The sequence below is a fragment of the Poecilia mexicana genome, unplaced genomic scaffold (genome assembly GCF_051168715.1).
Source record: "Poecilia mexicana isolate PSO_F unplaced genomic scaffold, ASM5116871v1 scaffold_9, whole genome shotgun sequence".
NCBI classification, from domain to species: Eukaryota; Metazoa; Chordata; class Actinopteri; order Cyprinodontiformes; family Poeciliidae; genus Poecilia; species Poecilia mexicana.
Window position 1 is genome coordinate 27,690,403 of NW_028263378.1, and position 26,644 is coordinate 27,717,046.

Genomic DNA, 26,644 nt, shown 5'->3' on the forward strand with positions numbered 1-26,644 from the left:
AAGTGTTTGAGGTACTCATTTGGAAAGATTTGCAACATTTACACTTATTTATGTCAGTAAATGTGACTTTTTATAACTTGCTGTATAGCTCATGGACTATAATCTGACATCAATTAAGGCAGAGGCAGCTGTTTGGTACAAGTAAGAAAGTTGTTTTTTTAATTTTTGAGAAAAAGTCTGCACTAAACTCCCAATTGTATATTAGCACAAAAAAGTGTGTGGATTTGTTGATTTTGTGTGAAATTCCACAATAATTCACAAGAAACTGGAGAGACTGATATAATTTGGCAGTAAACGGATAAAAACTCCTTTGATTTGACTGATAACATAATTTTGAAGCAGACTTAATGTTCAGTCTAAAACCTAGACGGCCACATAAAAAGCTATGGCGGACCGGATTTGGCCCACGGGCCTTGAGTTTGACGCGTGTGCCCTAGAAGGACTAGCCTAGCAGCAGCGCAACACTTAGGTTTTCTCTTTGTTTGCATCAAATAAGCATCGTTCATTGATCAGCCCCTCTTCTTGTTCTCAGTCGTTATGCAAAGCTAACCTTTGTGTCACCTGGTTTTCGGCTCGGCGTTCTTCCGTGCGCGCACAAAAGAGTGGCAACAATCCACTGATGTCAGCGAGAGAGAGAGCAAAGACGTGCGAATCCCAGAGTGTTGAATTATACCTTCAAAGAAAAGTGACTCATCAGTCACAGATACGCGTGGCGCAGGGGAGCTAAATAGACTGGAAAAATGCGAAGCGAGAACTCGGAGACTCTGAGAGAAGAAGTAAGGAAGGGGAGGCTGAAATGAAATCCACAAAAAACTTATATGGAGAGAAATGGTCGAAGTATCTGAGATGATGAGAAAGGCTGGGGAAAAAGCGGAATAGAGCAAACTAGAAAAAAAAAAATAGGACGACAAAGAGCATGTTATTATTTCCTCCAAGCCTTGTGACTTCTCCGCTGCACTTCGTGTGCCGTCATCGTTTATTTGATTTTCTACGTAGTGCTGTCATCCCTTTCCAACAAAGTCGCACGCTTCTTTGGTTTTATCTAGAAAATTCATGACCTTTTAATGGTTGTTGACTTTTCTTTTTTGTTCTTTTGTCAGTCTGTCCTGGCAGGTGCTGTCTGTTTCTTTCTTCCTTTTTTATTTATTTATTTATTTTATTAAATTCAGCAATTGTGACCCGGGCTTTTTCGTCAACGGCTCAGCACACGTCCTAATTTTCATCTGAGGTGACATAAAAAAGAAAACCAGATGCGCTCTGAGTGTGGCGCATCCTTTTTTATACGTACCAATTTGTATTAGCATGCTGCCTGTCTGTCTATAAAGTCAGCCCACTGCTGTTTTTTTTTTTTTTTCCCCTGGTGCAGTTGTGGCTTCCATTTACCAGAGTGAAGACATTTTTCCATCCTAAACTCTGACTGCTGTGCTTTTGATTTGCGCTGACAGCATGCGTTTGCTACCAACGAGCTTTGCGTTTATTTGCAGGCAGGTCTGCTTATGTTGTCGCTTCAAACCGTTCTGCAATTTGCGACGCTTGATGGAAGGTTGAAAAAGCTCCCCGGTGACAAAAGCTGCGTGAGACGAGAATTTGCCAGAATAAATTACAGGGTCTTTTTTTATTTTAAAGATGCTAATCATTGTGATTTGGTTCGCCTGAAATTAAGACAATCTTCCTAAATAAAGCTGTGAGAAAGTGTTTTCCCTTACAAATTTCTATTTCTTTTTTTGCCACGCTTCCATGTTTTTATCAGATGTAGATAACCAGAGGAAATTGAGAGCAGTTTTTAAATAATTCTTTTTCTTTAGGGAAAATAACCAGAACCTACATGAAGAAGTAACTGGATGAACCACAATCGGTGGCAACCACTGCCATCAAACCATTTCTGATAACTGGCTTTGACTTTCTTACGCTGACGTTTGAAGGGATTATGGCCCACTTTTCTTTGCAGAATTGCTTTAATTCAGTCATATTGTTTAAACTCATGTCAAGTAAGTCATCTGCATTGACCTCTAAATGCTTTGTTTCCATTCAGCGTGCAAACACTTCACCCGCCATCATGGCACCTGACCACCACCTCCAGTAGTTTACCACCATCAGCGTTTGAATGTGTGTATGAATGGATGAATGTCTGGATTGGCTTCACAAGCACAGGCCAGTTCCCATCTTGGAGATGCTTTTTGGCACATGTGAGATGTTCTTTGAGGTCAGTAGTGTTTTGGTCCCATGGCTACCATTTTTATCCTGTTAGTTGAACTCTGACCTTAGCTGAGGCAAGCGAGGGCAGCAGTACTTTAGATTTTGTCCTGGGTTGTTTTGGGACTTCCTGGATGAGTCGTTGATTTGAGTAATCTTGATTGGCTGCTTCCTCCTGTGAAAGTTCGCCTTCACGGTTCTCTGCTTGGACCCCAGAGTGACAGATGTCTCAGATGTTCAGGAAACCCTGAACCAGGATCGGGTGAAAGGGCAGGAACAGCTTTTTCCCCTCTTAATAAAATCATAATTTGAAAACAGCTTTGTAATCTAACAGTATGAAACGATCTGAAACATGTAAGTGTGACAGAAAACGCAAACATAGAAACAAAAATGTTTCACAGCAGGTTTATTTTGAGCATCTAGATTGTAAACGTGTGTTTCTATCATGCCTGAATGAGCCGGCATGTTAACAAGACAACATTCAGGTTGTCTTGTTGTTCGTTATTACGTGACGATGAAATATGCAGCTTCTGAGCAGAATAAGAAGTCATTCTGTTCTTTTGCAGATTATCTAGCGAAAGCTTTGACAATCTGCAGCCTCCCACCAAAGACTCCAGCCGCTCTGTTCCCTAATCCATCTTGAAATAGAAGATTTAGCCTTTACAACATTACAACAAAACTGTTCTCCCCCTCATCGAACAGCCAGCAGCCGCATTTAGCCGGTAGCGATGCACTCTTTAAGACTGTTTCTCGCCGTCTATTACTGCGGCATTGATTTCAGTTTGGATCCAATTGGAAATGGATGAAATGTAAGTGAAGTGGGCGCCTAAGTGGAAAGTTTCTGCTGGTTCCCCCCCTCCGCCTTCCTCTCAGTCCTGTCAGTTTGAAGCACACAGAGCTGCTAGCTTCGGGCTAAACAAGGCCTCATGATGATCACGATGAAACCCGCGTCGGTCACGGTGTCTGTGCTGCCAGTTGTGTACTGGTTTGTAAAGGCGGCTTCGCTACCTTCCCAACAGCTGCACGTTTGACGTGTCAGAGTTCTGGACAGTTTCACTCGTAACCGCGTGAAGTTGCGTTAAGACGGCTGCCGTGTTTGCACTTTAACTGCAGTGCCTTGCAAACGTGCTTTTCTTTTTTTTCTTTTTTTTTATAGCTTTTCACATTTTGTCATGTTGCTACCACAAAATTCAATATGTTTTATTAGAATTTTATGTGCCGGATCAACATAAAGCAGTAATCAAAGCAGAGGGAAAGTATGACTAAGTCTAAGAAAAAAAAAAATCATTATAACTTCAGAATAAAGTAGTAGTATTATGAGAACAAATTTGCATGATAATAAAGTCATAATGTTACCAGACTGAAGTTGTGCAAAGTACAATAAAGTTGTTGTGATTCCAGAATAAAGTTATAATGTCACCAGAATAAAGCTGTATGATAATAAAGTTGGAGTAATATAAGAATAAAGTAACTAATAATAATAAAAGAATAAAGTCAAAATATTAGGGGAACAAAGCTGTTATTTTGTGAGAACAGGAAAAATATTAAAAATGAACAATGTTGAGTATCAGTGTTAGCTTTACAAATAAGTAAATGCTTAACCTTTTAACACACCAGGATCAATATGTTATCAGCAGCAGGTCTTTGAAACGACTCTGTAAATATCTGTCGATGTTAAAGACAGAACTTTTTGTTTTTCTTTTCATTTTTCAACTTTCTTCTGGGAATATTGACTATTCTGCTAATATGACTTTAGTCTCATAACATTATAATATTTTTCTGATAATATTGTGACTCAATATACACATATATATACACACACACACACACATATGTATATATGTAGTCTGGCTCTAATACTTTAGCCCTAAATAAAAGAAGGTGCGAAATAAATGGGATAATCAGGTGTCAGACTGGGTGGGAGGTTCGACCCTAAACGTTTGCCCATTCAAAGTCCAAATGTGTATCTAAGTGTTAAACCTTGGGGTGAGGTTTTACACTCACCCCAAGTGTGGTGCCTTGAAGAAGACACCACATTTTACGTCTTCTTTGAGGTACATACCATCCAATCCCCAAGAAATACGCTGAGATTAGTGGTTGTAAATTTAAGCAGTATGAATACTTTTTTGCCAGGCTCTGTCCAAACATCCAGGAAACCCTCCTCTCCTCCAACTCCTTAACCATCTGTTCCACATTTGCAGAGCACAGCTATCCGCTGAGGTTGCAGTGTGTCACACGCTCCCTCCGCTCCCCCAGGTTTTTGACTCGTGACGTTCCCTGTCACAGAATGTCCTGCTCGCTACAAATGAAGCCTCCCCGCCTTTAAATGTGATAGGAAAGTGCTTCTGTGCCTTGCTTTTTTAAAAAATTTATCGCTCAATTACGCAACGTGGGAGTCGATGAACACAGAGTTCATAAAGCCTTCGTTTGTTTGCGTTTCTCCTGAGAGCAGCCGCGGTTGTAAACACGCCGCGTTACGTAAGGGTCCTCTGCAACGAGCCGCGTCAAGGGAAGCGTCTTCCGTTTGGCAGGTTTCATCTGGAGGAAGTGGAAATAAGACGCGTCTTGTTTGGCATGCATCAGCTCTCACATGATGCAGATGTGAAGGGAGAAGGAGAATGCCGCCTTCAAAGACTCCCCCGGCGTTCTGGCAGGGAGGCATCCACACAGGCTCCTTATTGATTTAAAAGGAACACTGTTGATACCTGGTAGGGCTCGTGACGAAGAGGCTTCCAGCAAAGGCAATAGAAAAGAAGAAGGGACAAAAACAAGCAATTCCTGGAATAAGGTGAAGGAAGAGCTTAACTCTTACTTGAGACTGCACCTGAGGTGGAAGGTTTTGCTTTGCAACAACACGATTTAGACTGATTTGTAAATCAAATAAGGAATACTTGTCACAAGATTCCATATAGCTCTTCCCAGATTGATGAACATTGACATCTGTGTCTCTACGGACATCACCGATGTGTTTTCTCGTTGCCGTCTTATCTGCTCGCATACTTGAACTCCTGCTTCCAGAGTCTTGCAGGATGTCGCTCAAGACACAATCACCATCACAACCTCACCCCGGTTACGCCGTAAAACATTTAGAGGCACCATATTCACGCCACCTGTTAAAGGCTGCTTCACTGCATCATAAACGGCTCTGCAAATTGCAGTAGACCCTTCTTAATTGCCTCTCATCTTTTTCATTTATTCCGTCAGCAGCACTGCCTCCTCTACGCACAGGAAATTGAAAGCCTGCAACCAGAGAAAAGAATACTTCCCTCCTTTTTGCGGCTTTAAAAACTTTTTCTTCTTCGTTACCCGTCTCGAGGCAAACGTTTGTGCACGTGCGCCGAGACGGAAGCGTAAACGTGAGCTATTCAAGAGCTTTGATGCTGATTTTTATTTAGTTTTTACCTCTGCTTCCTCCGGCTCTCATACACACCTGCCCTCCTCCACCTGTGAGCATCCCTCACACACACAGAACCCGTCCCTCCTCTCTCTCTCCCTGTCAGTGGGAACAAATGAGCCGGAGCGTGTTTCCTAGAGTGTGTCTGGGTTGGACTTCCCATTCCCGCTTTACCACCGAGTCGTTCGTTCTTAGACTCTCGCCCAGACGTGGACGATCTCATGCCGCTCCGTTACCTTCTGACAGATCGCCGACATGCCGTCCCTGCAGAACGCCGCTGTTTTTCTGTGTGTGTGTGTGAGAGAGAGGTTACAGACACCCGCTCCCTCCTCCACCCCCCTTTTTCCTCCTACTGTGTCAGTCTGGCAGATGCCATTTCTCAAGGAGTTGAGGAAGGGAGGAAGGGCGAAGGCCTTGATGTGAGTGTGTTTGTTGTCAGAAGGTTTATTAATAAAGATGACCTCAGTGCTCCACAGAGGCTCTGTGGGTGTGTGTGTGGGTACGTGTGTGTGTGTGTGTTTTCCTTCTTTGTCCTCCTCCCTGTATGACTGAAATCTTTTTAAAAATTTATCAGTTTGAGAAAATAAAGACTTGACGTAATTCGCTTCTTGCTTTTTTATTCCTGATTTCATGCTAGTTGTAGTGCGATTATGTAGATTTGTAATGCATCTTTTGCATGAATTCATTCCCCTCTGTGTGTGTGTGTGTGTGTGTGGGTGGCCGTAGCAGGGATAATCCTTCACAATATAATTCCTTAGCGTCTCGGTGTCCGTGGATGTAATTATGTGCTTCGCTATGCCGACCCAAACAGGTCGGGTCTTGCGCGTGGGTCGAGCGGCAGAGCGCCGAGGTCGGCTCCAGTCAGGCCGCCCGCTGAGCGCGTCACCGATGGAAACGTGAGTCACTTCCTTCAGGGAGCGGTCCGTCATTGCTCCTTTGCAAGTTTGGTTAATCAGAGGATCCTGGGGCAGGAAGCACGCTCCTCTCGGCTCTTGTGAAAAAGTGATCAGTGAAAAGTGATCAGTGACGTTTTGGCAGAATACGATGAAGGAGATTCTCTACTCGCCGAACTCTCCGTCTGTCATGCCTTTGGCTTTGTTTACTGTCAGGATACGGCAGCTTACGCTTGTTTTAGCCCCAGATCGTTTGCGTGGACTGATCCGATCAAAGCAGAACCATTACGAAGATTCTTTCAGCAGACGTCTGAGGCCTCTCGTCTCGTCAACTTACACCACAACCAAGTTAGCTTTGGGGGGAAAAAAAATCATCTACAGAAAACATTGAGCCTCTTGTCTCTCTAGCTGCGTTTCCACTCCAGATGTACACAAAGCTTTGTTGATGTTCTGCTAATGCTGAAAAACACAATTCAACAATTGCAGTGTTTCCATTAAATACAAAGCGCATTTGAAATCACATGTGAATAAGTTTGTTCACGATATACGTCATTCGAGAGCACGCCACCTCCTGTCATCATCATCCTGTTGATCACTCGACTCGTGTGATGCAAATAAAATGTATCCATTGCAGTTTTGCGAAATAAACCAATTTCAACAGGGCCAAAAAAAACTGACAATTTTTTTTACATTTTTATTTATCAAAAACCGATTTTCCAAGTCAACACATTTCCGTTGAGCAAAATTATTATCACAATGTTAAGATACGCAACTCTACGGCTTCAGAGTTTAATAAGCACCCCATTGCATCAAATCAACATTATACCTTCACTAAATCATATTGTGTTGAGTAGCAGTCAGTTTATTCAGGCCAGAAGTCATTTCAGGACACTGCACAAAAAAATATAATTAAAATCTAATAGAATTAAAATCAATTCTGGGTAGTCAGATTTTAGACTGAAGAAGATGTTTAGCTGGGTTTATTTCTCCATGCAGCACATATTCCATGCGGTGGGCGGCAATAAAGAGAAAAACCACCAACACTGACCCTGACTCTGACATACCTCTGACATCAGAGTTGTCCTCCAGTGGCTGTCTGGCCAGTAGCCCCAAACCATCACTTACTGGTGGCTTGGTTCAGACAAATGATTGCATTAGATTGTCACTAGTTGCAAATGTCGCCCTTGAGCTTTTCCACATTTTGCCTACAAACATGCTATTGAGACAGATCAATACAAGCGAGTTCATAATTGTGACATGGAATGAAAATTGCCCCTCTTCTCAACCCCGATAGATGCTACAAGCTGCATAGCGGACGTAGCGACCGTTGTGGACGAGGTGAAAGTGTAATTCTGAGAAAACAATGGCTTCTCTTCAGCAGAGAGGGAGGGAAGGTCAAAGTCTGAGTCCATGACTCTTTGATTAAGGAAAATTCTGGAGGAAATTCTGTTGGTTCCGAGACCAAGACCTGAGCTGGCAGAGAAAGCCTTGTGGTCTTCAACACCCGATCCCTTTAGCCAACGATTCATGAGTTTGAAGTCCTAGACGAACTGTGTGGAAGTAAAGTTTAATCATATGCAGTAAATACAGTAACAGGCAATAAATATAACATTTTGTTAAATACCATCATCTAGCAAATACACATAAAATATTGTTAATATTCCAGTTATTATGAATCAAAAGCAGCTCTAAACAGCTGGGCTTTTAGCCTCGATTTAAAGGAAGTCAGTGTTTCGGTCATTTTGTAGTTTTCTGAACGTTTTTTTACAGATTAGTAGGAGATCAAAGCTGAATGCTGCTTCTCCACGTTTGGTTCTGGTTCTGGGGATGCAGAGCAGAACCAGAACCAAACAACCTGAGAGGTCTGGAAGGTTCTGGAAGTGTTTATTGGTAAGTGTGATGTCACTTTAACTCAGCTGTTTTGACTCTCTTTGCCACATTTTCTTTGTAAAATGGATCAGTGATCTATGTGAACGCAACCCTGGTTGTACTAAGATAACCAATGAATGAATGAATGCTGAATACTGGAATACTTGAGGTGGAGATTTGCCTTCCTTTAAATGCCTATAAATGTGCAGGCAGGCGGAATGCCTTACAGTGACCCAGTTAAAGTCCAAACCTGGAACCAATTGAAATTGAGTGGTTTAACCCTTTTTTTTCCACCAAGCAAAATATAAAGAACAATCTCCTATTTACAATGTTAGCCTGAAAGCGCAACAGAGACTTGAAAAGACTTGGAAAATTACAGATTCTCTCCAGCTAACGGGCAGAAATTTCAGTGTACAAAGATAATAGAGATGTTCCCCCCCCCAAAAAAACAGACATACACTTTGTAATTGCTGCAAAGAGTGGATCTGCAACGTATTGAGTCAGATCTTTTGAAAACCGTATATAATTTTCTCTCATTCTTTTGTGTTAGTCTGTCCGATTAGATTGCAATATAAAAACAAGTTGATGCGTGCAAAGAGACAAAACTGGAGAGGATAAAAGAATGCCTTGGCGAGGTACTGTAAAAAGCACAAGCTGTCTTTCTACAAATCTTTATCCTGTCTGATTTCAAATAACCGCATGTCATGGCCGCCGGGGGGTCTGCTTGGAAATGTACTCTGGAGTTGCTGAAGAGGCTTGTAATGGTGGCAGCAGATGGAGGTGATCTAATTTGTTTTAGCCGTTGAGCTCCCCTCGGTGTTCGTCTCTTAGGGTTAGAGGCGTAGCCTGTGGGGGGGAGCTGCCGAGCAGGCAATGGGCCCCCGAGGGCCAGTTTGTTGCCATGGTGGGAGATGGTGAGGCTGATTTTCCCTGCTGCCTGTCCCACCACTCTGAGCTCTGAGGCCATTAGGAAGAGGGTCATCATGTGCCTTCAGAGAAATGAGATAATACACAGAGCTCACACTGTTACTGCTATCACACACACACGCGCTCACACACACTCTAACTCAGATATGCAAAGACAGTAGTTTAGGGATGCTCCAGTCCACTTTTTTGACTTCTGATACCGATACCGATATTTGAGTTTAAGTATCAACCGGTACGATCTGATACAGAAAAACAGCTGAACTGACTTAAAGCGTTTTTTTGTTTTTTTTAACAGACATAAATGCTCTGAATCACAAACTTATTTGATAACTCTGCATCAGCACAGTATGCTTAAATACACCAACAGCTTTACAAACTTGGTCAAACAGCTAAACACAACTTGAATTTGTTCTGCCAGTGCAATTATAACAGCCCAATGTAAAATTAATTTCATTTTAATTTATTTGGTAGGGACAGTGCGGCTCTACTGACATTTCTGTAAATGCTCCTGAATTATCCAAAAAGCTAAGTTTTTATACAAATAGAAAACAGGGAAAGTACAACACAATTATCATGAAAAGGTAAAAGAAGTAATTAAAGCTAAAACTAAATAAAGAAATTAAAACTGACAAAAACAGGTTGACTGTGTTGGTCAAACATGTAGCAAATAAACAGCAAGAAACTTTCTTACAAATGGTTCAGAAAGTCCAATTATGAATTCTAACTATAATGTCAAATGAATAATAAAGCATGATGTCGCTCAGAGGACCAAGCATAGAATCAGACTATATAGATTATGGATCGGGCACATTGTTGCCGATACCCGATCTAGAATACTTTTTCAATATCGGACTGATACACGATATTAATATTGGATTGGTGTATCTCTAGTTATGATGCACAAAAACTTGAAGTGACGCAGTTCACCATGTGGCAACAACACATTCATGTAGGTAGATGAACCAATAGTGTACATTAGGTCTTTTATTACCGCCATCCACACACACACACACACACACACACACACACCCCTCCCTCCATCAGTAATCCTCCAGCCATGTGGAGCTTTCTGCTTCTTTGCTGTTTCAGCTGCAGCGCTGACCCTCGGCCGACCGCGTTTAGTCGGACAGACAGCGGGAGCGCGGCGTGTGTGTGCGCGGAAAGCTAATGAAACAGGATATCCCTGCCTCTGGTTATTATACAGGAGGAGAGGAAGAAAAATCACAGTCACTTTGACCTTGAATGAGTCTGTGAAATGACAGGCTGCGCTCACAGGCGGTTCTTGTTTTTCTTTTTTCCCCCCTCCAGCTTGCTCATTCGGCGACAGGCGCTGGTTGTTCTTTGCAGGGCCCACGCAGGAGCTGAAATGACCCTCACCGCCTGCCCGTATTAGGCGAAGGCCTCCTTCAGGGAGGTGTAAAGAACTCCGTCGTCTCCTGAGGGTGCAGCCAAAACCCTGCACAATTAAAAAGAAGAAAACCAACTTCTTGCTTTCTGAGTTCTTTTTTTTTTTTTTTCACCTGTGAACATTAAGGTCTGTCTGATTATAAAGACGTTTTCCCTCAACTGAGATGAGAGGCAGAAAAGCACTGAGACGCCTGCAGCGTCTGTGTAGGTGCTGCTGATGATACATCAAATTATTCAGGTTCATATCTTACATGATGATCCAAGTTCCTCCAAAACTTTCATCTGTGCTTTCAGTGGCTTTTCAGCACTTTAATCTTTTTTTCTCTATTCCTTTATTTAAAGGAATATTATGGATATTTTGGAAGTGGGGACCTGCGGAGCAGCATGAGCAGTCGGTAAGCACAAAACTCTTACCAAGTGTTTTTTGTGCAAGACACCAGACAAAACTAACAAGTTGTGAGTTCTAATACCTTATAAGCAAAACTGCAATGGAAACACTTTTTTTTTTTTTTTTTTTGCATCACGAGTCACATGATCAGCAACCGGACGTTACTACTGGCAAAAACGACAAGACGAACAGGAAGTGGTAGGAGGAGGATTTTTAATGACATCGCGTGAGCAAACTTATTCACATGTGATTTTAATTTCGTTTCTCATTTAAAGGAAACACTGCAGTTGTGCAATTGCGGGGTTGTTTGATATTAGTGGAAAATCGAAAGAGTTTTGCGCATGTGTGTAAAGGAAACGCAGCTTGTGAGAACCGATGCTGGTTCATCCGAAAGCCTTTTTAGCCTATTTTTGAGAGTTCTGCATGAAAATGACGCACAGCGTTGCCCACACAGATTTCAAATTTGAGTCTTGATCTGACCGTGCTAAAGTGCGTGCAGAGGGAAAAGCTAAAGTCCAGGAGTGGAGGTGATCCAGGAAAAAGACCCTTGTGTATGTGTGTGTGTGTGTGTGTGTGTGTGTGTGTGTGTGTGTGTGTGTAAGATGATGGGTTTTATCACAGGGTACCGCAGCCGGAGAGATTTGTTTGGCTTTGCTCTTTATGAGACAAATATTGGGACGGATCTCCCAACCGCCCAGGGCAATATTGCGAAAGGGTCTGAGGCCGGAGCCGGTGCTTTGCTGCCTCATCCTCCTACTTATGGAAACCGATGTTTCTTAAAACACACATACACAAACACCCACATAGGCGTCCCACCTCTCAGCCCAGAGACTCATTTTTACACAGCTTTCCCTTAGAAAACACACTTGTTTTAAGAGAAACAACCCTTCCGGCATCATAGTAAGATTCCGTCCCATTTCACTTTCATTTGGCCCTAATACAAAGCAATCACGTCTGTGCAGTGGGTGAATGTGAGGAAACGTTTTTTTTTTTTACTTTTCTTTTCTTTTCTTCACCCGTGCGTCTCTTCTTCAGTTTAGCTGGCACACCAGGTGCTGCTCGGTATTTTGTGTCCACCGGGGCTCCTGTGGGTTCTGGCACAGCGAGAATAATAATCACAGCTCCTCGGCTCCAGCCAATATCAGATGCCAGAAGCAATGACGCAGGCTCTTCTCTTCACACAGGAAATCAGTGGATGATAGTAAAAGAGTCCTACTTCACAGGAGAAGAAGAAGGGAAAAAAAATTAAAATCACAATCACTTTCTTTCTCTGTCAACACCAACATTTTTTTTATTATCATTATTATTTCACGGAGACAATAGGACTCGAAACCAGTCGTACGCCTCGTGCCAGAAACTCCGTGGATACGAATAACTGACTGGCTGCGGTGCCAGAGACTGTGATAGCATCTGTGTTGTGGGCCAGAGATACAAAGTCTAGAGCTGGAGGAGTCCATCCTCTTCTTTGTTGCTGGTAATGTTGTCGTAAAACAGAATCGGCAGGAGGTTTACTTTTGTTTTGAACTCCAAAAAGTGGTTGGCATCATGGATTCATCGTCTGAAGGATGATCTAAAGGGAGAGAGAGAAAAAGAAGAGAATCCTTTGCATCACTTTCAAGCAGCTCGACATTTTTCTTTGTCCTGTTTTGTTTGATACTTTAATGTCTTAAGTTCTAGAAAACAATGCAGCAAATAAATATTTCACTCACAGGTTTCTTTGTATTTACACTTTTTTTGTTGTTAAGCTTACATTTCAGATCATCAAATAATTTTAATATCAGACAAAGATAGCCTAAAAAAATCTACCAATTTCAAATGATTTTTGGTTGGTATCCAAACCAACCTGGTTGTTGCAAATGTAACCATTCCTGATATTGTATCAAGAATTGATGTTATTTTGGCCTAATTAAGGGCACATTCACATCAAAGCTCTCTAGTCTTCTTTAACCGAAATCTAGTTTGTTTGCCTAGAAAGTCCAGTTTGTTTGGTGAGATGTGAATCAAACTCTGATGTGGACCAAAAAAAGTAAACTCTGGTTCTCCTAAAAACTTGAGCTGGATGCAGACTTCAGCAGCCTAGAGGATTCTGGGTAAAAACAATCAAAACAAACGTGAGAGGCTAGCATTAACTCAAGAAATGGTTCGTAGCCTTTTGTCAAAGACAAAAGAGAAATCCTACAACCACTAAAATCTGACTCCACTCCATTTTTATTTACATTTCGTGAAGAAAGAAGTTGCGCTCATGGCTCCTTCAGAGGTTTTGGTGTCGTTTCCTTCAGTGATTTTTGGTGTAGAGCCACCAAAGGCGAGGAAGGGAAACGGGCTGTTCAAAGGGCAGCAGAACAAATGGAAAAAAAAGAAAAAAAAGTCAATGACATCTTTCAGCCTAGTAATTGCAATAAAAGTTGGTTCTACAAAATATTGAAAACAAATTCCCAACAGACTTTTTAAACTTTTACTTGCAAAAATATTACTCGTCTTCTCTTCACAAGTTGCCACCACTTTGTTTTTAGTCTATTACATCAAATCCCCATAAAAATGTATTCCAGTCACTGGGTGTAACGTGGCAAAACATGGACACGAGTCTGTCTGTCTTCGACCAGGAATAGCAACCGAGCAGACATGACATGTCCCATACGGAGCGGAGCGGGAAGAAGACAAATGCTGCGCTGTCTGCTGTTTATCAGTCGTGTCTGGTCCGCAATGAATAACTGATACTTCCTTCAGCTGACTATTGACAAGTCCCCGGAGGGATGTCGGTATGAATCGACTCTGTCAGCCAGTCATGCTGATAACGGCCTCGGCAAATGAGGACCACCCTAATTTTAGCCTGTAAATCGCGGCGCATGAATGATAAGCTGCACTTACAGTCCAATCACTCTGGAGGAAATATCCATTCTGAAGTCCAGCTTTTGAGCCTCGAGATCTTTTTCATCTCCCGGTTCTCATTTTTGCTTTGTGCGGCCGGCGGAGGCTGCTGGCAGCCGGCTGACCTCCACCAGATGTTCACCGAGATGGAGTGTGTTCCCCTCTACTGTACGCGCCTGTGTGTGTGTGTGTGTGTGTGTTTCTTCAGTCGGATCTTGGAAGACTGCTTGCCTCTAAATGAGACTGGCAGGCGTTTTGCTGGACTTTATTGCAGCATGCCTCTTCCAATTGTGCCACTGATTAGAGCCGCCACCGCCCGGCACGCAAAGCATTCATGCTCGGTCTTACCAGGCTGGCATGCACTCAGAGGCCCGTCTTTGCGTGAGATTAGCGTCCCCGTTGCGTTGCGTGGCTTGTTGCCTTGCGCGGGCGATCAAACGGAGCGTGGCTTCGGGGTGCCTCTCATCTTTTGCTGATTGGAGGAAGTGGTGGATCCAGCGCCGCTCAGCTTTTCTTCCTCTCATCAGAGTGCAGTCAGCGTGGACAATGTCAAATTTGCTGTAAGGCAATTAAAGGCGCCGGGCTTTAACAATTGGGCTTGATAGAGAGGGCTCCGCATAACGGCTGCACAAACTCGACAACGCGGATTCAGGTGCGGGGAGCTGAGTGTGACTGTGCGACGCATCCACTCTCAATTTACAGTATTTGTTTACAATGAGCATGCAGGTGATTAGCTCAGAGAGTTCCGCTTTGCACAGTTAGTCATTGGTGATTCGCAAGCGTTTGGCTGGCGTCCACGCAGCCACTCAGCGCGCCGCCTGTCAAACACGCAGGCAGCCAGCAGCTGGAGGGGTGTGTGTGTGTGTGTGTGTGTGTGTGTGTGCGCGTTTGTTTGTAATACCTTGTGGGGACATATACTACGTTGTGGGGACCAATTGCTCCTTGTGGGGATCGGAGCCTGGTCCCCACAAGGGGAAACCTGGTTTTTGGGTCAGGGGTCAGAGTTAGGGCTAAGGTATGAATTGAGTTTTGGTTAGGGTTTGGTATGTGATGGTTAGGGTTAGGAAAAGGGTAAAGGTAAGGTTTAGGCTGTAGAAATGAATGGAAGTCAATGGAAAGTCCCCACAAAGATAGCCAGACAAACGTGTGTGTGTATGTGTGTGTGTGTGTGCAGGTGTCCTGCTTTTTAACCAGGCCCTTCTGCCGCTCATTCGTTCTCCCTCCTCCCCCCACCCCGCCTGTCTATTTCAGGATGGCCACACACACATGCTTACATTAGTCCTATGTATCTAAAATTAAGGCCTTAACATATGAATGACTGGATGTTGTGTGAACCGCTTTGTGATTCTCTCATACTTGATAAACAAGTACAGGGCATCATTAAAAAAAAAAACATTTAATTTGGCCTGCAATATTTTAATAGCATGTCTTAAAATAGTACAGGTCTCACATTGAATATGAGAGACTAATCTCACATTTACTGCGGGTTTTATTTTTCCCCGCAGGACTTTTCTGTTAGGCAAAAGTTTGAGTCGCTCACAGACATGCTAATTGCGCTTTGTGAGACAAGGCAGTTGCAACTACAGGTAACTAGCTGCTAGCTTGTTAGCTAGCACAGGTGATAGTTGCAGGTAACTAGTTCAAAGTGCTTCATATATTAAAAATATCGCACAGTCACGGTAAATCAGACAACGGTAAATCAAGCAGCAACAAACATAACAATTTGTCACATGACATCATCAAAATCATCAATTTTGTGGATGTTTGTTCCAAACCTGTGGAGCATTTATGTTAATTCCTGTTTCTCCTTTAAGTATTGTTTTGGCAGTACATAGTAGACTTGAGCCTGAAGATATTGAGTGGTTAATAACTGGTTGTTAATATGTACACAATAAAATGCCAGTGTTGCATTAACACCCAATATAAACACCTTTGGATGTTAATGCGACACTGGCATTTTACTATGTATGTTGGTGATAAGGCATTCACTGACTTTGAAATTGACAAAAAATAGTTAGGTTTAACTCTGAGCAACAGGGCTCCAAACTTTGTGTATATCTCAAAAGTTGTACAATAGGTTAAATTAGAAGGCTTCAATCTTAAAAGATGTCAGTTAAATTTTCTAAACTTAAAATGAAGTTTATTTCCTCAGGAATTTTCAACATACCTCTATTTCTGTGTATGACGTGCTCTGCAGCGGTGGGCCGTATTGGTATTCCTGACACCTCACGTGTGAAATAACATCTTCCCCCACGCTCACTTCTTGCAGGGGCTGCGTCCCTCCACAAGGAAACTGCTATGAGGCAGGTAGTAGTTCTCCAAAAGTCAATAAATAGATAAAACCCACCAATCTACCTTCTCTGACCACAGGCTGCACAACAACATACAAGCTAGTTTTGCGTCATCAACTTGAAATTTTTCAGATTAGTTCAGTTGGTGATAGCTACAGGTAACTAGATGTTAATACAACTTTGCTAGCGTGTTAACTAGTGTAGACGTGTCCTAATATGGTGACTTAGTCAGAAGGACGAGGTTCCACATTAAGTTGAAATTCACTTTCCAGGTCATAGCTATGGGTATCAGCTGCTAATACAACTTGGTTTGCTAGCAACCAAGTTTGCTAAGGTGATAGCTATAGGTAACTAGCTGCTAGTACCTCATTCATTTTGGATGCAAAGGTGATAGACATGCCAGCTATATAACTTTTTTTGTTTCATAGGTAAGTGCAGATGTTTACAGTATAAATATAAATACACATTTATGTATCTATATTACATTTGTTGTGATGTATGTCTTAGATTTTATCCGTAATGGTCTTAAAAGGGTCTTTAAAAGTCTTAAATTTAAGTTGATGAAAGCTGCAGAAGGCCTGTGTTTGTGACTCCTTCCCCACATGCATGCTGTGTGGATGCCTGCGCATATTTATGTGTTTTTAGAGGCGGTGTGCAGAGCTTTTTGGCTGCTGCTCCGTTCTGGAGAAAGCCAATGGAAAGTTGAGGTCTGGATGACTTACTTATTTCTGAAAAATCCACCAGAGCGCTGCTGCGCTGTCACATACTCATGTATGACTTCATCCAACTCGATAGGTAACCGAAGCGCTGACAGCAGCCACGTATTTCATTTTGGACACATATTTCTCTCCCTCACCTCCTTCTCTAAGCGTACTTCTTGTTCCTGCTGCCGTTTCGGCTTCGGCAGACGCGCTGGGACTCATCGCAGGGGTTAAACAGTCTACCAGACGCTGCCAGCACACACACATGCTTACACGTGTCCTAATATGGTGACTTACTCAGAAGCACGAGGTTCCACATTAAGCTGAAATTCACTTTCCAGAGGATGACCTAACTGTATTTTTAAGGACCTGCTGTCAAAGAGAGTTTTAGACTTTTGCGTAACAGCCTTTAGGACAGGGGTGGGGGGGTTATCTGGGGACTTTGATGTACTTTAGTAAAGGATGTAAAAGTAAGAAGAGATCTTCACCAGCCAGTGAAAGCCAGAAAGGATTAAATTAACCTTCCTAGATGGAGCAGATTCTTCCACAAGTGATATTAAATCGACTTTTTTTTTCTTTTTAAAGCTTACAGGGTTGCATAAAAGGATTAAATTTATAGCTTGAAAAATAGTTGTCTTGACTTTTAAAATGTCTTTCTGATTGTATTCACAAGCTTTTCAAGTTTTTCACTTAAAACCCCTAAAAAAAACCCAAGTCTCTAAAAGCTTTTTATTGTTGAGTTGAAGTTATGCCAAGGTTTTTGTGTTTTTGTTGCATGTTTTAGTTTGAGTGGGCACGCGTGTTTGAGTGAAGGGTGCGCGTGCTTGAATCAATGAAGTTTGATTAACATCACACAGTCGATAAAGTGAAACACTGACCAGAGGCTCTGTGCGTTTCCAGTGTCTGGTTTATTACAGCGGAGGATGAAGTATGACGGTGTCAGAGGATTCGGCGCTGCCTTTGTGGGCTCACTCTGTGCTCCTCCATCCGGCCCATGTGTTACTGACAGCTTCTGCCGGGCCCTCGGCGCTCTGATTGGGATCAGTGAAGCGTTTCTGTTGATGGGAATCTCGTCGTGCCTTCGGAAGGAATCGCCGGCGCCAAACTTGCGTTTTGTAAAAAACAGACATGTTGCTAAAAACTACAATTTAGAGGACACTGTCCACCAACCTTTTAGATTTTGTTCATCCTCTTTGCTAATAAAGCTGTAAAAAGTTTAAAAGTTTGATGCAGGAACAAGGTGATTAGCTAGCAAAGGTGATAGCTTCAGATAACTAGCTGCAAATGTAACTTTGCTAGCTAGCTAGCAAAGGTAAAAGACATGCTAGCTAGCTAACTTTTTTTCCCCATCTATCATAGGCAGGGGCGCGGTATAGAGGGGAAAAGTGATGACAATTCTAGGGGCCCTAACCAACAGGGGGCCCTCCACAATTTAATTATTTATTTTTTGTTAATAGAAATAAAAAAATAATAAATCGGGGTCATGTCAATTACAAAATTAATCATATTGTATTTTCAAAGATTGTTTTTAGCAGTAAATATTTAATGTTCCCACTCCCAGACCAAAAAACACACATCCATATTTGCCCTGAACCCCCCTATCTGCGTTAAATGGTTCGTTCCTGCTTGGAGCGCGTCAGAGTGACGCTGTGAGCAGCAGACAGTGGAAGACACGAACGATTGTAGCGGTTACTATGCTGCTAAGAAAAGTTATAAAAGCAGGTTTAAAAAAAAAAAGGAGAGAGAGAAAAAGGCAAAAGTGTTAATTTATAACCCAGTTTTTCTCCAAGAGAGGTGAGTAGACTGTGTGAGATTATCAACCATTTAGCATAGTTAGCTTAGCTACAAACTGTTTGCCTCCTTTTCATTAGAATGTAATGAATTAAGGAAAGAAATTACCAACATGTTCATATATTTAACTTGTCCCTGTATCCTTGTACCACTTAACCACAGATGAGTCAGTCAGCACCAGCTCTAACCCACGTTCATGAGCAGTAAATATAATTCATGAGCAGTAAATGTGCTAATTATTAGTACTGAACCACAGAAAGCAAGGCAGATGCAGGTCTTTAGAATTGTGATGTGCACAGAAGAATGGCTCAAAAAATTGCACGGGAGGGGCCCAAACTAATTTTTTGTCAGGGGTCCTATGATTCCTGGCGGCACCCCTGATCATAGGTAAGTGCAAATCTTTACAAAATAAATATATATATCTAAAAATATATATTACATCTGTTGCCAAACGTTATGTGATATTCAGAAAACAATGCTAACAAAGCTAATCAACTTACTTTTTGTTAGTTTTAAAATAAAAACATTGTAGAAAAGTTTTTATTAAATAAGTGTGTGTAGTAGCTGTGTTATGTGAGATTTAATACAAACGTCAGAAGTTAAAAAAAAAAACATCATAAAAACTGTTTCTTGCTGCAGCTGATGGCAGCCATTTTAGATGGAAAACGCTTAGTTTCACCAATCATATCTGACGTCCCGGTTAATTCCTGCGACTTAAAACATGGCAGATCTGATTTCTAAAGACAAAAGTGCGTATCTGATGAGTTTAATACATTTTGTTGTAAGATTTTTTTATCACGTCATATTTAGAAAAAAAACAGCATAAAACTGTCGATTGATATCTTAAATTGGATTTGTAAACAATCAAACAAGCTGTTACACCTTGCTTTTTTCTTGCAAGTTATTGTGACGATCTGTGTTTTCTGTGTATTTTGAGGTTTTTCTGTGTTTATTTAGTTCTGTTTCCCCTGTGACTCTGTGTGTCTTCCCTGTTGATTGCTCCCAGCTGTGCCCAGTTCCCTGATTACCTTCCCTGTGTATTTAACCCCACCTGTTGTCTCTGTCCTCCGTCGGGTCCTCGTCGTGTGTGCGTCTGTTAAGGCTGTCTGTTTCGCTGCACGCTCTGTCTTCCCCGGTGCTCCCTGTGCAACCTGTGTGTTGGATTCTGTTAATTTGTGGATTATTCGTCATTAAACCTACTTCTTTATGACATCCTGGGCCAGCCTGCGTCTCTCTCACCACTCACCACCACCGATCATGACAGTTATATTGTTGGGAAAAATAACACGACCAAAATAAAAGAAGAAAAACAAACTAAATATGAAAAAAGTGTGTTCTTTGTGGTCTTTTTGTGCGACCTGTTATTCCCCGTTTATCGCAGTCGCAGACGTAAGCAGTGCTGGAGCGACTTTAAAAAACAATCATCTTCCAGTTTATCAAAAGGACTGGCGCCTTGATCGCAATTTCAGCATCTCTTCAGCTCGAAAAGCCCCTCAAAGGATGCCTGTTGGGAGAATCGCAAAGCACAGAAGAATGGCTCCAATGTTACTTTAGAAACTGCACTTCATCGTCGCCCAGCATTGTAAACGTGCAGTCAAGGTTACATTTTGGTGACGGCGAGAACAAAGGTTGACTTTAGGCTTGCGGTAGTGGGATAAAAAGCTGATCTTCATTTCCATGGTTACAGGAATAGATATTCAAATGCAGTTTTGGGAGATTTTAGACGTCCTGTTCCAAGTTTTGGATGAATCAGAGGTTTTAATATCTCTGAATTAGATTTATCCAAACTGAATCTTTGTTTTTCTTATATAAATGCCTTTTTTTTTTTTTGGACATCAGAGCACTTAAAGATGCCCTGTCAGTCTCACCTTCCATGCGAACAAGCGTCACTCATCATCTGCAACCTGTTTTCTCTTCTTTTGTCTCCTGCAGGCCAATGTGACCTTCGTCTGAGTCGAGCGTCGCTGTTCAACATTCACGAAGAAGAACTCTGCGGCTAACACGAAAAAAAGAGAGAAAAAACAACCAAGAGATTCAAAGGAAAGCACGGAGGCGCACGAGGGAGGAGGCGAAAAACAAGTAAGAAAAGAAGAAAGGCAAAAAAAACAACAGAACAAAGGGAGGAGAAGAGAAACAGAAACATGTTTTCTTCTCTCCTCTGAAACCTTCCTCAGCAAACAGCCCAGGGAGGAGGGGATGCTGGGGGCCATTCAACATGACAGAGAGGAAGATGTAAGAAAGTGAATATGAGGAGGGGGGAGAGGGAGGCAGTCAAATAGGGATGCGAAAATTATAGTCATTTTCAGGAACTCCAAAAAAGAAATGAATCTGCAACGAAACAAAGAGCGAGCAGAGATCTACAACGAGCCTTTCATGAGATAAGAGGGGAAAAAGACAGGACCCATAAAGAGAGAGGGAGGTTGGATTCGGGTCAGATATTGGATTTCAGATTTCAGAGTGTTTTGTTAGGAATGATGCTGAAGGTTATTGGGTAGGAAGGTGTGCATGCAGGTGTGTGTGTGCAGGTGTGTGGGGGGGATCCTGGCTGCTCACTTCTGATTCTCACAGCGTTTTAGTGATTAGAAGAGAAAGGTGGTCCCCCCTCCTTCCCTCCCTCCCTCCCCATCGCCCTCTTTCTTATTTCACCTGTAAGACCACAACATAATCCGAGGCACTAAATCAAAGTTTGGGTTCGCTGTAAATAAAAGTTGGCACGCTCTCTATCATGATCCAAAGGTGAAATCGGAATGTGCCCAGAAGTCATTTGTTACAGTTTTCAGTGCGGTTCATATTATGTGATTTCTGACTGTTGAAGCTCCCGTAATGCGGCGGGGGGGCGGGGGGTGCAAATGATTTTGGTGCAAATGAAAATGTAGCACCGCTCTCACTGTTTCTGATTACTTTCTGGTGTAAAGTGGCCCTTGGAATGGTTAAAGATTTCATTTTGGCCCTCGGCTTCTAACAAAGAGTGAGATTGATGTGACCTGGACTCTGAGCCGGTTTGGTTCAGCCAATCACAAACAGTGCAGCGCCTGGCAAAATCATTTACAGGACTTCAACTTTCCCCAGTTGTATTACTTTACAACTGCATCATCGTGTGGAGTGTATTCTTACATCTCTCTCTGTCTTTGATCTTATGGAAGTGACTTTTTCTGTCTTTCTGAAAGAAAAAGTCGAACAGGAAGTCACGATTACAAGAATAAAAGTCACAAATACAAGTTCTAAAGACATAATTACAAGATTTTAATGCCATAATTACAAAATGTAAGTGTAATTACAAGTTCTTAAAGTTGTAATTACAAAATCAAAGTTGTACATATGAGTCCTAAAGTGATAATTACAAGTTTCTAGTCCTAGTTAAGTGAATTAAGGTTGTAATTATGAGTTTTACAGTCATATGTTGCTAATTACCCCCATTTTGTTTACAAAAAATTTGAATAATTGAATATTATTTATATTGGTAAAAATCCCAAAATATTAAAACAACTCACTTTATTTGGGCTTATGAGTTTAATACAAAGCACAATGTTTGCAAAGCATTCATTCAAAAATAGAAGAGAAAAAAAAAAAAAGAAAAATCTTTCCCAACCCCAAAAGAAATGGGGCCCTGGGCTACAGCCTCTGTAAGACATTTCTCAAGTCTGGCCCGTTGTTATGACATGCTAACAGCTCAAAGTCCGAACAGCGGAGATGATATTCCACAGTAAAACGCACTAATTTAACGACGAGTCTATTTATTGGGGCTGAATTCCTTAATTGTTGAAGTTCTGTGATGGATTTTATTCCCCGATTTTATCGACTTCAGGAAAGGTTTAAAAATCAAGTCCTCCGTTTCCCTGCTGTCAGACAAATAAAGAAACTGACAGAGCGGCCCACCAGCTCATGTCTGGACGTTTGCAGTTAATAGTCGCCCCAATGTTGCCAACTCAGCGACTTTCTTTTGGCTATCGGCCAAAATCTGAATGGCCGGTCAGGCTTCATATTTGATGAGGATTATTTATGACTAGCTGCTAATCCGCCTCTTTAGCTTTTGCCGCTCCCCTTCAAATCTCCCGTTGTGTTACTTTTACCTTCCGACCCAAAAATATGCGCTCTATCACAGCAAAAAAAAAAAAAAAACACCACCACCGTTTTGTCTCTCGGTGTGTTAGTTAGTGGGTGGCTCCCCTCTTTTTTTTGTTTTTTTTGTTGAAGTGTGTGATGAAGCGCTCTCTCATGTACGATTAGTTGTCTGCCTGATCGAGCGACCGGGAGCTCCAGCAGACTGAAGTAAATTGCCTCTGATAAAAAAAGTCATTTGTATGCCGGCGAATGTGTAGAGAATACTGAGACGTGCCAAAGTGAAGAGGGACGTGCAGACAAACACCCGCGTGTTTGGTGACAACGGCAGAACGACACACACGCACACACACACACGCAAACACACACTCGAAGTCACAAAGCTGTGAAAAAACAGCTCCGGGCTGCATTCTTCTTCCCTTCTCTCTCGACTTTTTTCCTCCGAGTGTGTGCTTCTCTTCCACACTTATCCCTCCTTCTCTCTAATAATTCCGGTTCTATCTCTGAGAGCGTGTTTATCTCTGGGAGGATATTGGTTGCTGATCATAAATGGTTTTCCTCTGACAGGGTACCATCACACATGAGCTGGGAGCTCATCGGGATGTGTGTGTGTGTGTGTGTGTGTGTGTGTGTGTGCGGGGGTGAAACATTGGACGGGAGGAGAGGGTGACAGCGAAGGCATGGAGATCAAGAGAGAGATCGAGGGAGGCGGGAGGAAAGAAGCGAGACAGATAGAGATGCAGGTTATCACGGCAGCGTGGCAGGTGTCAGGGAGGCTCTGATAAATGCGTTGCTTCTAAATGCGAGCATCCATCCGCCCAGCAGCAGCAGCAGCAGTGTTAATTCACTGAAAGCATGCTGACATATATAGTACATGAACTACAAGCTGATTACATTAAAGCAAAACAATAAAAGGCGGCTCCATTTACTGCGGCGAAGCAAGGGCTGTTTTTTTTTTTAAATTTTCAGTACATTGTGTTAATGCAGAGCCAGCATTTTTCTGTTTGTTTCTCGTGCTTGCCCTGTGTGGTAAATCTCTCGTTTGCATTCATTTCTGCCCCCAATTACCAAAACATTTCATTTTTTACATCATCTGATGTTATTTTGTCCTAATCTAATCTGGGATCAGGTGTCTATTGGAGAGGAATCCCCGACTTCCCTCTCCCCAGTCGCACTCACTAAACATTCGCAGGCTAGAGTGGATGTGTAGTTCCTTCAAACTCAAGGCCCGGGGGCCAGCTCTAGCCCGCCATAGCTGTTTATGTGGCCCCTCTACATTCCAGATGCCTAATTGCAAAAATTGGTACCCTCCATTTTATTGCAGAAATTTACATTTTTTTCTAATGAAAACTGGAAGTTTATTCCAAATTATCCTTAAAAGAAAAGGTCAAAGACATTGGATTTAATGTCTTTGACATTAAATGTCAAAGACTACCATCTCCCAGCTGCAGGTGGCAGTATTAATTACTTGCACTACCCTGCTGCCTCAGCCCTTTATTGATGTCAAATAGTCTGTGATTTGTCGCAAGTAACAAAATGTCACAATATTGCAGATTTTCTTGCAAGTATTTTATAATTATACTGCCACAAAATCTGTGATTTCGTGAATTAAGAAGTACAACCAAACTCTCCTGACTCCTTCAGCAGTTCTTCAAGGGTTACAAAACCAAAGATCTTTAATTGACTCAGATTTCTTGTTTTGCTGCTTAGCTAATAGCTAATTGCTAATTCATTGGGAGTGTGGCTTTTTCAACTGGAAGTCCTACATCTTAAAAATATCTTTTTAAATATTTTAATATGAACTGACAGAACAATCCGGATTTACAGCTACAAAATCAAAGTTGAAATCTTCTTAGTGTACTAGAGCACAAATACTAGCTCCAGTAAGACGCATCTTTTCAGTTTGTGGCCATGAAACGGCTCCCAGAAACAACACAGCAGTTTTAGACATAAATGTGCTCGTGTGTTGAACTATGTCTATAATGTCTATAACATGTCTATGTCTATGATGCTCACTTTTAAATTCCGGCTTATCCAACTTTTATGTCAACTTCTCTTATTGTTTTTAGTTCATGAAATATTTTTTAAAGGAAAAAATAAAAACCTTTCAGCTTCGAAAGGAGCGTGTTTGGTATGGCTGGCATGAGGCTGGTATGAGATTCTCAAAGTTTCATCACCTTCAAGGAAAGTATTGCAGTTTAAGCGAAAAAATTCATAAAGAAATTTGATGTAATTACATTTATTTAAGACAGAAAAGCAAAATATCTTTGTAAAGCATCAAATTGTAATCTTGCAGTTTTAATAATCTTATTGCGTTTTTATGCTTTTACTGAGAGATGAGTATTTTTCTTGCAAATTTTCAACTTTTCAAGCTCGGAAGTTTCTTCTAGTAAATTTCTGAGATTAATCTCAAAATTCAAAGTTTAGTTTGAAAATGTACGCCTCTTAGTTTTTTTTTTTTTTTATCTCCAGTTTCCCTAATGGACCACCATAGCTACCAGTTGGAAAACAGAGGCAGACTTCCACAGCAGTGACATCTACTGTTTAAAATGAGAAGTGCAGGGAGTTTTGTTAGCCTCAGGCGTTAAATACTCTCAAATATTCGTCGTTTGAAGATATGTCCATGTCTTTAGTTTTCACTCCATGACTGTTGATGATGCTTCAACCAATGATATTTCCAAGAGGCAGACTTTGTCAGCCAGTTGACCAGCAGTGTGCAGGAACCTGTTGATGGATGGCAGTGCTGCCTTGCACTATACTTACTCTACATACAAACTCCATTTACTTCAGCAGTTTTCTGACTATCCCGTCTGAAAGGACTTTCAACTGTTGGAACGCTTTGCTGCAAAATTCTTTGCAATTTTGAAACTAGCACTTTTTAAAAACCTTCAAACCTGGTAACTGGAAAATAAAACCTCAGAGCATGTTTCCTTTTTCATGTGCTGTCTGAGTATCCGCACACACCAACACACGCAGAGTTCCCGTCAGCCGGGCCTGATGAGGTGAACGGGTGTGAATCTGCCGCATCTTGCATTCCTCGGTCCTCCCCGTCCACGCGGCCTAAGGCCTTGTCTCGCGATCGATCCGGGCTTATCTTCCAGTAAAGCTGGAGTCTCTTTCCACTCCTGCTCGCCTCATGTCCTTCTATAAGTCCCTCCTCCGCCACACACACTACCCCCACTTACTTATTGCTATCGATCAGCCTGTGTGTTCAGCAAAGCAGAGAGCAGGCGGTGGTTAATGCAGGGTCTGGCCGAAGGAGTCGCGCAAACGCTTCTCGTATCGCTCCGCTCTCTTTCTCTCTCTCTCTTAATGCGTGCAATCAGACTCTAATAGACCCGGGCTTAGAGCATCCAGGCCCGCTGCTCTCATCTGATTCGTCTCACCTTTCACTTCTGCTCCTGTCAACAAATATCAGTCTGCGCTGTACAGTATACATCATCTGCCAGGTTTATTTCGCTGATGACTGCTGATTCGGCAAACTGATATGATGGGCTTTTATGTATTTAGGTTGGGCATGGGATGTACATTTTATCCTCTGGAAGGGAATTTGCTCCTGCTGAGTGTGCACAGCCCTCTTTAGAAGCGTCCTACTTTGCATTTTTCACAGTAATGCACATTTATTCATGGGAGCAGCACAGTTGAACCATGCTGTTTAATTTTGGCTTCTGGGAACTGCCCAGTGGCCAGAGCTTAAGTCTTTCATTATCTCTGAACTTCTTGCAGCCACCGAAGACAGTGAAGGTTGTTGGGTTAGATGCTTTGCTCAAGGGCAAATGACGAAGGTTTCTTCACTAGTTTGCCGTCCGCTCTCCTGCTAATTTTATTTATTTATTTTTTTAAGAAATTGACTTGGATCATAA

The 26,644-nt window shown here is 42.1% G+C and overlaps 1 protein-coding gene across 3 annotated transcripts in view; it reads left to right on the forward strand.

The window, feature by feature from the left end:
- sema4c (sema domain, immunoglobulin domain (Ig), transmembrane domain (TM) and short cytoplasmic domain, (semaphorin) 4C) overlaps positions 1-26,644 on the forward strand; it is a 129,710-nt gene that overhangs the window by 26,344 nt on the left and 76,722 nt on the right. The window contains exons 1-3 of one of the 3 annotated variants that reach the window (XM_088009082.1): positions 10,345-10,921; positions 11,026-11,078; positions 20,655-20,801. The gene's annotated coding sequence lies outside the window, so the exon portion shown is untranslated. Of the gene's footprint in view, positions 1-10,344; positions 10,922-11,025; positions 11,079-20,654; positions 20,802-26,644 lie in introns of those variants that run through there. The other 2 variants (XM_088009081.1, XM_088009080.1) reach the window with 2 other exon arrangements.